The sequence below is a fragment of the Cervus elaphus genome, chromosome 6, assembly GCF_910594005.1.
Source record: "Cervus elaphus chromosome 6, mCerEla1.1, whole genome shotgun sequence".
NCBI classification, from domain to species: Eukaryota; Metazoa; Chordata; class Mammalia; order Artiodactyla; family Cervidae; genus Cervus; species Cervus elaphus.
The window spans coordinates 37,356,434-37,370,242 of record NC_057820.1 but is presented as its reverse complement, the minus strand read 5'-3'; positions in this window follow the sequence as shown (position 1 = coordinate 37,370,242).

Genomic DNA, 13,809 nt, shown 5'->3' with positions numbered 1-13,809 from the left:
GTTCTCATTAATTAACCCAGTGTGAGACATCTTCAAGCTATGCAGGAGGAACTTTCCCAGAGGCTAGGATCCATCTTGAGTTGGAGCAGGAATCAGAGAACAGTGGGAGAAATAGAGATAAATAAGTGATAGAAAGTTAGTTGCTCAGTCATGTCTGACTCTTTGCAAACCTATGGACTGTGGCCCATCAGTCACGTTTATCCTTGGAATTCTCCATGCAATAATATTCAAGTGGGTTGCCATGCCTTCCTCCAGGGGATTTTTCTGACCCAGGGATGAAACTTGTGGCTCCTTCATTGCAGGTGGATTCTTTACCATCTGGTAGGTGATTGATAAGTGATTGATGGATGATTGATAAATGATAGATGGCTGATGGATAAAGACAAAATGAGTTTGGTTATTTTGGTAAGGCTAGTAAGAAAGAAAGAAATCTATATTGCCAATGTATATAGTATTCTATGGTGCTGAAAAATTTTACCTACAAGGTTTTATTTTTTGAATTATGAAAATAGTTTTGTCTTACCTATGGAATATACGGTTGAGGTTGATATTTACATTGTCCACTTATATGGCATATGTAAAGAAAAAAACATTTGAAACTTAAAAGAACGGACCAAACTGTCTTCTGTGTACATTTCCACTTTGTGAAATTAATATAAATATCCTGAGCTGCCACAGAGCCACAAGAGATTTGTAAGATCAAGAAATTGTAAAGGGATGGGGAAGTGCTTATCCCAGGACCAGGGATGCTCTGGTCTCTTGTACCATGGTGTTCCTAGAGGATGGTATCCTTCTGTCAGTACGCTTGTGCCTGCCTGAGTGGGTACGGTAGGAAAGGGCCTGGGGAGGAAGTGTCCAGCCTGTGAGTTGCCATAGAAATTCAGCTTGGGGTAATCATGCTGGAATAGCTTTGCCCAAGATCTACAGTTAAAGAAAGAGAATGAAATCTCTGCTAATACCCAAGATACATTGAAGAAATTGTCCCAAATTACTCAGAAACTGTCAGATCATAGAACTGAAACTCAGGATACATTGAAGAAATTGCCCCAAATCACTCAGAAACTGTCAGATCATAGAACTGAAACTAAGTCTTTTCTCTATTTTCATGTTTTAGATATCGAGTTTACATATGAATACATCCATATCAAGGACAAATTTGGGTAAACAAACAAAAACCTGTCTGAATCAAGTCCTCTAATGAATCCCTTGTCTCTAGATTCATGTTGATCTTTGACAGAAAACAACAAAATTCTGTAAAGCAATTATCCTTCAGTTAAAAAGTAAATAATTTAAAAAAAAAAGCAAAACAATATTTACAACATTAGTTCAGTTCAGTCACTCAGTTGTGTCTGACTCTTTGCAACCCCATGGACTGCAGTACACCAGGCCTCCCTGTCCATGACAAACTCCCAGAGCTTACTCAAACTCATGACCATTGAGTCGGTGATGCCATCCAGCCATCTCATCCTTTGTCGTCCCCTTCTCCTCCTGCCTTCAATCATTCCCAGCATCAGGGTCTTTTCAAATGAGTCAGTTCTTTGCATCAGGTGACCAAAGTATTAGAGTTTGCAACATAGGCCTCAGCTAATTTTCTACCATTATTTAAAAGTAAAGAACCCATTTTTCAGTCATTTATTGATCACCTCCAAGTGTTGGAACATCCAGTACCATTTGATCAGAATAATTTTCCCATGTTGACCTCCTTGAATATTCTTGTTTTTAAGACTCTGATCAAAATACCTATTACTTGGGATCTAACTTTATTAGAGTGCTTACTAGTTTTGATAGAAATTTAGCACTTTTCCCCTCTTCATTTGAAAGACAGTATCATGTAAAAATAGAAGGTAATCTATTATGGCTGTAATATATGAAATAAAGTCAACATGAATGACCATCAATACATCCAAGTCCAAAGAAAACCCTTGTACTTGCAATAAAAAAGATGGTGAATAAATATTAGTAAATATAAAATATTTACATCCATAAGACTTTATTTACATTATTTTCAGGTTTGGGGGAATTTATTTATTTATTTATTTTAAATAACCACCTCTGTGATGTGGATAAGAAGTAATCCACTGTGCTTAGTAAATATACATGTAATTAAAATCAATCTACCAAAGTCCTTTGAGTCAAAACTTTGATGGGAAGGGAAATAGGTATTTAAAATAGATTATTTCTAAGACATAGGGAATGTAGACAGAATATAACATTCTTTGACACTGAGATCAAAGGGTAAAAATATATGTGAGATTCTACAAACAAGCAAGGTTAATTCCCTGGAGCTGAAATAGTCTACAAACTCTTCAAAGACTATCATTCTGACAAAATGCTTGTAATACTATGTTGTTGTTGCTAACTGAATTCCCCAAGCACTTAGAAATTAGGAAGGAGATCTTGGCATGCCAATAGTATAATTCACTATGCTTTTAATTACAAGTAAATACACTGAGATTCTTGTTAAGATATAACTTTCTATACATTTATTTCAAATTTATATGAAATATAAATCATATGAAATGTGGCAATTTATAATCTGATAAGTTTGATTGTCTAATAATAAACCGGTAGTATCTCTCATTAGGAAAAAAACTCCTCTAATGCCTAGAAGGAATACTAGCTCGATACTCACTCTCTTTTCTTTTGAGCACAAATCACAAAAATAGTAATCACATATTAGACATCAAAGGGATGGATATAATTATGTATCAAACATGCACATGTGGAACTCTGGGATATATTAATGTGTATGACTTTGATATGCTTCAATATGGATAAAGGTTCCTGTGCTGGGAAACAGGCAAGATTATATTCTAATATCTAAGTTTCACTTTATCAAAATGCATTCTATAGGTAGTGGAAAATTTAACACATGCAATAAAACTGAAAAGAGAAGAGTTCCTTTCAAGGGCAAACCTTTGTTGGATATTTTATATGCTTATTATAGTTGAAATTGGCAAGTGACTTATGAATTTAAGCTTTGGTTTGAAATCTGATATCAGGAAATGATTTGAGGTCACATTTGAAAGTCTAATTCTCTGTATGTATTCAGTGATTCTTTTCATTCTGTTCAAACTACCTAGACTAATGTTAAACGATTATATCCTAAAAGTTGGTTATTGCATGGTTTGCTTATGACTTATACATTTGGGACAAGAAGTACACAACAAAGAACAGATTATATGTACCCTATAACATACAATTACACATTTTATATGAGTATATGTATATAATCTTTAAAACTAATACTATCTAGTTAATGTTAGATGTTAGACTTGGCTTGAAAGTGACATTTTATCTTTTTTAATTTATTTTTTCATAAATAGAGCACATGTTTCATTTGTTAAGAAACAATTGCTCTATGTACTGAACTAAAATTTTTGAAGTTTATTGTCTCATGAAAATTTGATACTTTAAACCTGGTTTGGAAAAATAAGTTATTAAAAATAAATTTCAGAGCATGAAACATTTTATCATTTTAAAATCAGAAGACTTTTATTCCCCAAAATAAATGCATCAAGAATTATAATAATTCCTTTTTTATTCAATCTTAGACTTTCAGAATAAAATACAGAGCTCTATTCTTTAACATTTTCCCTAGTTACAGACATCAAGTTAAACCAGAATTTCTAGAACCAACAAATTTGTGTGTTTGGCATAATAAACCAAAAGTATATTTATTAACAAAGGAGAAAAGTGGGAAAAAAAACTTTTGAGTTTGATTTTCTTATATTTAGATTCTATCTAATTTTAGATTAGATATTTAATTTCCATTAACATTAATTATTCTTTATAAATTTTTTGAATGCAATAAATTTGTTTTCTAGAACCAGGTCATTTTTTTAAATGATTTAAGCAATCTAGTTGTTTGTTTGTTTTAATTTTTAAAACATAGCCACAATGATAATAATATAATACTTACTATGTGTTTATTAAGTAGCAGTCATTCTTCTGAAATATGTATACATATTAACTCCTTTAACTTTCACTACAACACTTTATACTCTTAAAGACGGAGAACTTGAAGCATGGAGTAGTATCTTGCCCAACTGCACACAGCTAATGTGTGAAAGCCTCAGTATTGAAATGGACACAGGTCTCGTTGGAGAATTGAGTATGGCTGGCATCTTCAAAGGTCAACAAGAAAATTTCAAATACAAACAAACACAGAAGATGAACTCATTAAAGAAATGCCACTTCTAACTCTCTACATTTTCTACAATGAGCTATTTTGGTATATGGTAAACATGTACAATGTTTACCAACAGCAATATTCTTTGTTCCCAAGGAACACACACAGCTTTTATATAATAAAGTTAGTACTCTTCAACTGTTTTTTTGTAGACAGGTAGTAAATCATAAATTATGAAACAAAAGCTTCTTTTTTTTTTTTAATCTCTTTTCCACCTTAGAATTCTTGTCTTGTACTTTTCCATTATAGACACAAGTCTTGAATCTTTAGGTCATCTATAGCTCACTAGATAAAACTGTGTTTGTCTAGCACTTGAAGTACTGCTGGACAGGCTACCCACTCCAGTATTCTGGCCTGGATAATTCCATGAACTGTATAGTCCATGGGGTCACAAAGAGTCGGACACGACTGAGCAACTTTCACTTTTCACTGCTGGATAAGCAGAAAATAAAAATGTAAGATAAAATTGAAAGAGAAACTTGTGTTATGTGTAAGTAGAAGGAAAAGAGAAAGGATAGCTTAATAAGAATAAACATTGACAATTAAGAAATAAAATATATAACGGAGGAAACCTATATTCTGGACACTGATGTTGTCCAAGGTCAGATGCCACAGCATAAGGGAAGCAGGATATTTTCTGTTCATAACCAAGAAGACATGGTAGTATTTTGGAAATGTATAGACAAGTAGATAAAAACAAAGCAAACTGTCCTCGATTAGTTAGCATCGATAGAATGAATTTAACCAATTCAGATAAATTAAAGCATGTAATTTAAGTAAAATGGTATAAAAATAGTGTTTTGATAAATTTTATTAAAGTTCCTCTTAGAAATCATCAACAACTCCCTGAAGTTCTGTACATAAAACATCAGTTCTATTAAGAACTCAATTGACTTGTAAAAGGTTATAAATACCATAGTTTTAGCTAAATGCCTATTTATAAATGCCACATCTTTCCTGATAACCTTCTTTGTCAAAAAGTTCTGTTAATTTCATTAAAAGTAACATAGCAAAAAATAAAAAAGTAAAAGTAACATAGCCCTCGTAATGAAAACCTTAACATCTTTGTAATGTATGTTATTTCCTGCCTTCTCTGATTACCTTAATGCCATTTTAAAAGTCAAATTCAGCTTCAAATTCACTTGTGAATCATCAAGCAAATCATGTATGATTTGCCTACAAGTGCTTAGGTTATTGTTTCCTTAAATCAAGTGAAAGAATCTTGATATCTGATTGCATGTACTTTCCCAAGGGTATCATGTGTCTCCTGCATTGCAGGTGGATTCTTTACCACTGAGGCCCCTGGGAAGCTCACTGCAAATGAACTGAGGGTAATTAATAATAGTTCCAATAAGTGAAGTGGTGAAGCCAAAGCAGGAACAATGCTCAGATGTGGATGTGTCTTATGGTGAAAGTGAAGTCCAGGACTTTCTCATAGAACAATACTACATAGGAACCTGGAATGTTGAGTCCATGAATCAAGGTAAATGGGATGTTGTAAAGCAGGAGGAGGCAAGACCGAAAATTGACATCTTTTATTCCTAAAAATAAAATTCATGAATCAGAGAAATAAAATGGGTGGGAATGGGCAAGTTCCAGAAAAACATCCACTTCTGCTTCATTGACTCTGCTAAAGCCTTTGTGTGGATTACAACCAACTGTGAAAAATTCTTAAAGAGATGGGAGTACCAGACCATCTTACCTGTCTCCTGAGAAACCTGTATGTATTTCAAGAAGCAACAGTTAGAAACAGACATGGAACAGTGGACTGGTTCCAAATTGGGAAAGGAGTACAACAAAACTATATTTTGTCACCCTGCTTATTTAACTTATATGCAGAATGCATCATACAAAATGCAAAGCTGGATGAATTACAAGCTGGAATCAAGGTTTCAGTGAGAAACATTAACAATCTCAGATATCCAGATGATACCACTTAGTGGCAGAAAGTAAAGAGCCTCTTGATGGGGGTCAAAGGGGACAGTGAAAAAGTTGGCTTGAAACTCAACATTTTTTTTTTCCATTAAGCGTATTCACAATATATTTCTGTTTGACATGTTCTATGTTCTAGGTACTGTTTTAAGGACTGTACAATAATTATCTCATTTAATCCTCACAGTCACTTTTTTAGATAGGTACTATTCATATCTATTTTTTAAAGATGAAAATTTGAGGCACAGAGAGGTTGAGCAAATTTCTCTTGGTCAAATAGTTAATAACAGAATCAGCATTTGAACTAACAGTCTGACTTCAGAGTCCAGGTCTTTAGCTCAACATGGGTAGATGCTCTTGTTTGTTTACTTAAAACTTTTTTGTAATTACAAAATGCAATACATGCTAATTATTAATGAATAATAAGATATATAAGTTGTTAAAACCTCAGACTATGATAACATTGATAAAGTTGATGCTAGTTCCTACTAACCCACCAGTTTTCATGGAAACTCAACATTTAAAAAACTAAGATCATGGCTTCTGGTCCCATTACTTCATGGGAAATAAATGGGGAAACAATGGAAACAGAGACACGTTGTGTTTTCTTGGGCTCCAAAACCACTGTGGAAGATGACTGCAGCTATAAAGTTAAAAGACACTTGCTCTTTGGAAGAAAAGCTATGACAAAGATAGACATTGTATTAAAGAGCAGAGATATTACTTTGCTAGCAAAGGTCTGTCTAGTCAAAGCTATGGTTTTTCCAGTAGTCCTGTATGGAAGTGAGAGTTGGACCATAAATTGGGAGTTGGACCATAAAGAAGATTGATCACAGAAGAATTGATGCTTTTGAGCTGTGGTGTTGGAGAAGACTCTTGAGAGTCACTTAGACAGCAAGGAGATCAACACAGTCAATATTAAAGGAAGTCAACCCTGAATGTTCATTGGAAGGGCTAATGCTGAAGCTGAAGCTCCGATACTTTGGCTTCCTGATGCGAAGAGCTGGTTCATTAGATAAGACCCTGATGCTGGGAAAGACTGAAAGCAAAAGGGCAAGGGTATGGCAGAGGATGAGATGGTTAGATAGCATCACTTACTCAATGGACCTGAATTTGAGCAAACTCTGGGAGGTAGTGGAGGATGGAGGAGGCTTGCATGCTACAGTCCTTGGGGTCTCAAAGAACCCGACAGGACTTAGAGACAGAAGAGCAACAACAACAACCTTTGCTCACAAGAGAGTGGTTACAACTCATCTTTCACTCTACCAGTGATCATATTAGAACTGGATTCTTGGCTTTTTTTTTTTTTTCTTTACCACCACTGCATATTTCTACAAGTTTCTAGAACTTTTGCAATCAATTTCGAGTATAAGGGAAGTCTCCAACTTAAATATTAAAGGAAAATTCTGTCATGCTGCTTTTTAATGAAAGCAATCATTCTGAAATAATGCTTCAGTGTAAAGGCTCTGAGGTCCATCTGCTGTGATTGGGGGAGATTTGAGACCCAATCTGACACCCACATTCTGGGTCCAGCTGCTGGACATCTAACTGTAAGGGACTTATATATCATGATTTTGGGAACTCACATTAGACTATATCTGGCAGTCATTTTATTTCACTGCTAATCTTTTTAGCTGGCAAAAGGAAACATATTAAAAAATGAATTAAAATATTGTTCTGTACTGAGATGGAAGAGACTATGTAAAGATAATAAAGAAAAAAAGGGAACAAAAAAAGAGATTCAATTCAATCTAAACTTTCATTTCACAACTAATACATAGGATTTTCCCATTATCCCTGGCTCAGGATTGGTATTTTACAACAGGAGTGGGGTGAGAAGATGTCTATTTCTTGCTTCTCCATAAAAGGAGATTGTGATCTGGCATCATTGTGTCCTGTAACCAAATTTTGGTTAATTTCCATAGGAAAAGTTAAATGCTGGCTGCAAAATATAAGGAAATAAAGCTTTAGAAAAACAAATCTATTTTCACACACACACACAAAAGAATAAAATAAATCCTCTCCTCTAATGAAATGCCTGAGATGTTAGGTCTTTCCTTATGTATAAATTTACTATTCCAGTCTGATGCAACAATAATAATTAAAACAGTATAAACATTGAATACCTTAAACTTGCACAAAGTTATATGCTAATTATCAGTAAAAGATGCAAAAACAAACAAACAGTATATTTCAAAGACATGATTCTAGGTCATGTTAGTTTTGTTCCAGGTCTACTTGGTGAGCCAAAATAATTCTAAACCTAGTGGAAAATAAGAGACCACAGCATAGGCTGAGTAATACAGAATACAATATATGACCAAGACAGCTATGCTGGAAGGACATAAGTGATCTCCGTGATGAGAAGACTAGGCAGTATTGGAAAAACATATGCAATAGGGAGGGTGCATCTGAAGAAGTTGACAAGAGATCAGTGGCAGGGAACTATTGTAATCTGTCAGCTGACATACCCTAAGAATGCCCTTGTTCTTGAACAGAATGTTGATGTTAGACACATAGGTAATAGGAGGTAATTTTATGCAAATCTTTGGTAAAATGTGTACTTTAAATTTAGAGGTCTGTAGGTTTGTAAGGCCTGAGGAAAAGCAGGGTTTAGGAATAATTTATATATTCTTATCTCTCCCATTCCTTTGTTCTTTATCGTTCTAATTTTAAAAATAGTGCCTTCTCAATGTCAGAATAGTTACGGAACAGAAAAGTATAAAAATTGAAAAGATCTCCTGTAACATGGTTTACCCAGATACAAAGTTTGGGAATAATTTTACTAATTTACTTTTCAATACACTTTGAATATATTGCAATCATACCATATAAGAAATCATGTATGCTTTTGCACCAAGTTTTATATTATAAAAAGTATCTACATTACTAAATATGTTTTCTGATATTTATAGCAATAACATGTCTTTACTTGAAGTAATGCTTATGAAGATTTTTCTTTCTCTGTGCATATTATTTGTGTTATTTCCAATTTCTGTATAGTAAATAAAACTATGAAGGATAATTTACTTAAAACTTGCATATTTGTCAAACAATTTATATGAGATATTTTCTTAAAAGTAGAATCTGTGAGTCAAGAAAATAATCCTTTAGAGTTGTGAAACTTGAGAAATTTTTAAAATAAAAAATCTGCTAACTTATTCTTCCACCCAGAGAGTAAAATAGTAGACTTTTTGTTGTTGTTGTTGTTTAGAACCTATATAAATCAGCCTTTTCTGTAAGGACTTCTATGATTTTAAACTTTACTGTGAACGAAGATGTCATCTTTGAAGTGGTTTTAAATTTGCTCCCATTTATCAGGCATTAGAATGTCTTCCTTTTGAATTATGTATGTATCTATTTGTTCATCTATTACTTAGACTATTGTATATTTAATTACTAATGTATAGTATATGCTTCTTGGGCTTCCCTGTTGGCTCAGATGGTAAAGAATCTGCCTGCAAGGTAGGAGACCCGGGTACAATCCCTGGGTGGGGGAAATACCCTGGAGAAGGGAATGGCAACCCACTCCAGCATTCTTGCCTGGAGAATTCCATAGACAGAGAAGTCTGGCCGGCTACACACCATGGAGTCGTAAAGGGTCAGACATGACGGAGAGACTAACACACACACACGCACGGCTCTTAAATAATAATATTATTATGTTTTATAATTAATAATTTACTTTTAAAAATAAAAGGTTGTTTGAACCCTACTCTCTTTTTAGAGGCATGTACTAAAAATGTACCCACATGCAATATTTTTAAAATTATAAATATTATTTAGTCATAGAAATTTTATATCTTGTGTGTTTTATAACCTAAATGCCTTATAATTCGTCTAATGTTGCAATTTTTTTCTATCATTCACAAATATATTTTGAAGATCTGTGTTGACTGAAGTAGTTTTAGTATTTAATTTTCAGCTGCTTTCATTATCATCTGCATATCTGAGGTTGTTGATATTTCTCCCGGCAATCTTGATTCCAGCTTGTGCTTCATTCAGCCCAGCGTTTCTCATGATGTACTCTGCATATAAGTTAAATAAGCAGAGTGACAATATACAGCCTTGTCATACTCCTTTCGTGATTTGGAACCAGTCTGTTGTTCCATGTCCAGTTCTAACTGTTGCTTCCTGACCCGCATACAGGTTTCTCAAGAGGCAGGTCAGGTGGTCTGGTATTCCCATCTCTTTCAGAATTTTCCACAGTTTATTGTGATCCACACAGTCAAAGGCTTTGGCATAATCAATAAAGCAGAAATAAATGTTTTTCTGGAACTCTCTTGCTTTTTCGATGATGCAGCGGATGTTGGTAATTTGATCTCTGGTTCCTCTGCCTTTTCTAAAACAGCTTGAACATTCCAGGATGTCTGGCTCTAGATGAATGATCACACCATCGTGATTATCTGGGTCATGAAGATATTTTTGTGTAGTTCTTCTGTGTATTTTCACCACCTCTTCTTAATATCTTCTACCTCTGTTAGGTCCATACCATTTCTGTCCTTTATTGTGCCCATCTTTGCATGAAATGTTCTCTTGGTATCTCTAATTTTTTTGAAGATATCCCTAGTCTTTCTTACTCTATTGTTTTCCTCTATTTCTTTGCGTTGATTGCTGAGGAAGGCTTTCTTACCTCTCCTTGCTATTCTTTGGAACTCTGCATTCAAATGGGTATATCTTTCCTTTTCTCCTTTGCTTTTTGCTTCTCTTCTTTTCACAGCTATTTGTAAGGCCTCCTCACACAGCCATTTTGCTTTTTTGCATTTCTTTTTCTTGGGGATGGTCTTGTTCCCTGTCTCCTGTTTAATGTCATGAATCTGTCCATAGTTCATCAGGCACTCTGTCTATCAGATCTAGTCCCTTAAATCTATTTCTCACTTCCACTGCATAGTCATAAGGGATTTGATTTAGGTCATAACTGAATGGTCTAGAGGTTTTCCCCACTTTCTTCAATTTAAGTCTGAATTTGGCAGTAAGGAGTTCATGATCTGAGCCAAAGTCAGCTCCTGGGTGTGTTGTTGGAAGAGGGTGCTTGCTATGAGCAGTGCGTTCTCTTGGCAAAATTTTATTAGCCTTTGTCCTGCTTCATTCTGTACTCCAAGACCAAATTTGCCTGTTACTCCAGGTATTTCTTGACTTCCTACTTTTGCATTCCATTCCCCTATAATGAAAAGACATCTTTTTAAGGTGTTAGTTCTAAAAGGTCTTGTAGGTCTTCATAGAGCCATCCCACTTCTGCTTCTGCAGTGTTACTGGTCAGGGTATAGACTTGGATTATGGTGACATTGAATGGTTTGTCTTGGAAACGAACAGAGATCATTCTGTTGTTTTTGAGATTGCATCCAAGTACTGCATTTCAGACTCTTTTCTTGACTATGAGGGTTACTCCATTTCTTCTAGATTCCTGCCCACAGTAGTAGATATAATGGTCATCTGAGTTAAATTCACCCATTCCAGTCCATCTTAGTTTGCTGATTCCTATAATGTTGATGTTCAGTCTTGCCATCTCCTGTTTTGCCACTTTCAATTTGCCTTGATTCATGGACCTAACATTCCAGGTTCCTAAGCAATAGTGCTCTTTACAGCATCAGACCTTGCTTCTGTCACCAGTCACATCCACAACTGGGTGTTGTTTTTGCTTTGGCTCCATCCCTTCATTCTTTCTGGAGTTATTTCTCCACTGATCTCCAGTAGCATATTCGGCACCTACTGACCTGGGGAGTTCATCTTTCAGTGTCCTATCTTTTTGCCTTTTCATACTATTCATGGGGTTCTCAAGGCAAGGATACCGAAGTGGTTTGCCATTCCCTTCTCCAGTGGCCCACATTCTGTCAGACCTCTCCACCATGACCAATCCATCTTGGGTGGCCCCACATCCAAGATATGCAGATGACACCACCCTAATGGAAGAAAGTGAAGAAGATCTTAAGAGCCTCTTGATGAAAATTAAAGAGGAGAGTGAAAAAGTTGGCTTAAAGCTCAACATTCAGAAAACTAAGACCATGGCATCCAGTCCCATCACTTCATAGCAAATAGATGGGAAACAGTGGAAACAGTAGCTGACTTTAATTTTGGGGGCTCCAAAATCATGACACATGGTGATTGCAGCCATGAAATTCAAAGACTCTTACTCCTTGGAAGGAAAGTTATGACCAACTTAGACAGCATATTAAAAAACAGAGACATTACTTTGTCAACAAAGGTCCGTCTAGTCAAGCCTATGGTTTTTCCAGTGGTCATGTATGGATGTGAGAGTTGGACTGTGAAGAAAGCTGAGCACAGAAGAATTGATGCTTTAGAACTGTGGTGTTGGAGAAGACTCTTGAGAGTCCCTTGGACTACAAGGAGATCCAACCAGTCCATCCTAAAAGAAATCTGTCCTGGGTGTTCATTGAAAGGACTGATGTTGAAGCTGAAACTCCAATATTTTGGTCACCTGATGTGAAGAGCTGACTCATTTGAAAAGACCCTGATGTTGGGAAAGATTGAAGGCAGGAGGAGAAGGGGACGACAGAGGATGAGATGGTTAGATGGCATCACTAACTCAATGGACTTGAGTTTGGGTAGACTCTGGGAGTTGGTTTTGGACAGGGAGGCCTGGCATGCTGTGATTCATGGGGTCACAAAGAGTTGGACACGACTGAGCAATTGAACTGATACTGATCTTTATCATATAACTATGCCACATTTTATCCTTTCCCCGATTTTACCATTTAAAAACAATACTAAAATGAATATCAACATAGATGGCCATATTTAGGCTCATTTCAGTTTGAAAAACATTTCAAACTTACATATCATCTATTATAATCTTTCCTATTAGAAAGTAAATATGAAAAGTTACATTATTTTTCTTCAGGGAGCTGATATAGTTTGTGTAGAAATAACCTTAGTTTTTTATATTCTGAGATAAGCATCCTAGAAAATAATATTTATGCTGGTGTGTCTGAGAAATCACTCCAAAGTTAGTGATTAGTTGGATGTTACTGATATTTTTTTTTCCTCTGATTTTCAGCTTTCTGTGTTTTGCTTTTCTCTCCCTCCTTTTATTGATATATGATATTTAAGATGTATTTCGTCTATTAATTAATTTACAAAGCTAGGCCCTGATCTGGTTTGTGATTTGTTCTGTTTCTTTATGCAGGAAAAACAAATTAGCAGCATAAGGACTTCATTTGGCCACAGCCATGCATTATTTTATTGTTGCTTTTCATGTGTGTGTTTTGGTGCTCAGAGTCATTTTCTTTAAATTTCAATGCCTTGTTATGAGGACTTCTTTCCTCTCTCACAGTCATCTTGGCTCCCTGTTGTTTTATCCTTGAGTCAGTTAATTCATATTACCTATTTGTTTCCTGTGGGTAGGCAGATATTTATCCCTTTTACTATGTTGGATGTTCCTCTCCATAAATTACTCCAATGCTAGCTCATCCTCTGTTTTCCCTTCCTCAAGTAACCAAGACCAAGTGTTTGCACCTCCTCCTCAGCCTGTTGTTAGTGGGGACAGACAGAAATGGGTAAGGCAATATGCTAATTTACTAGAACCCAATGAGTTCTGGTGGAAAAGTTTTTTTTATTTCAGCTTCCTAACCAAGCTTTACCCAGAATTCACTCCATAATTGTTTCTCTCCTCTGGATATCACTGTTGATCAGTTTCTATTCATCATAAGTTTTGAGTTGTCTGAGTT